The sequence below is a fragment of the Magallana gigas genome, chromosome 7 (genome assembly GCF_963853765.1).
Source record: "Magallana gigas chromosome 7, xbMagGiga1.1, whole genome shotgun sequence".
In the NCBI taxonomy this organism is placed as follows: domain Eukaryota; kingdom Metazoa; phylum Mollusca; class Bivalvia; order Ostreida; family Ostreidae; genus Magallana; species Magallana gigas.
This window is the reverse complement of record NC_088859.1, coordinates 47,491,823-47,492,804: the sequence shown is the minus strand read 5'-3', so window position 1 is coordinate 47,492,804 and position 982 is coordinate 47,491,823.

The window sequence follows — 982 nt, the reverse complement described above, 5'->3', positions numbered from 1 at the left end:
AAATAAATTATAAGCAATTTATGAATTCAATATTTATTAGTTTTATATCATATAAAATGGTTTGAAACAGTTTACGCTTTTTTATAAACCGCTTTGCGGTTTGTAAGGCGTAAACTGACCCAAACCATTTTATATCGTATAAAACAAATAAATATTGAATTCATTCCTTAAATAAAGTATCCTTAATAATAGTGATGTTCCAATCATCGATTATAATCGAAAATTGATCGATTGTTATCGCATTCTAAGCACTCGATCATAAAAGGTTTCCTAATGATTAATCGGTTGAGGTTTTTTCTCTTTCAACAAGTGCTTATCATAAACAAAATATTCAAGACGCAAATTATCTAAACCATAAAAAGGTGCGCGATCTGCAAATGGCTGACATGTCAGACGAGCTCCATATTCTTACTCAGGAAATAAAGCACATTCTCGAATTTGGACGCATTTTGGTTTTAAGAAAATAAATGTTGGAATGCCTACTAAAGAAAATCTTTCGAATATAATTTTTTATAGCTAGAAATACTAATTTAATCAAATTATGACAGCTTAGTAATGAGTCTGTTCATTGTATCTTGTTTATTTACATTATTTAGCACTACACTATAAAATATAAAAATCTCCGATTATAATCGATAATTAGTTAGTTGTGGAAAACCGATTATCGATTATGAAAATCTCACCGATTCCCATCACTACTTAATAACTTATTCATCGATGAGAATGATGTCATCTCATTTTTCGAAGAAAAATTAACAAATAATAAAAACTGATTTGGAATGGAAATTTGGGAAAATGTGTCATTCTTTTCCCTATAGAAAATTTCATGAAACATCTCACACATGTATATTTTTTCATGTCGTTTGTAATGCAAATCTTATTTAAAAATGACTGAAGTGTTTTAATACACTGCGTTAAAGTGTGCTTGCTTCAGCTGTTGCATCTTAAATCATATCAATTTTTACAACCAAACAAATGCATT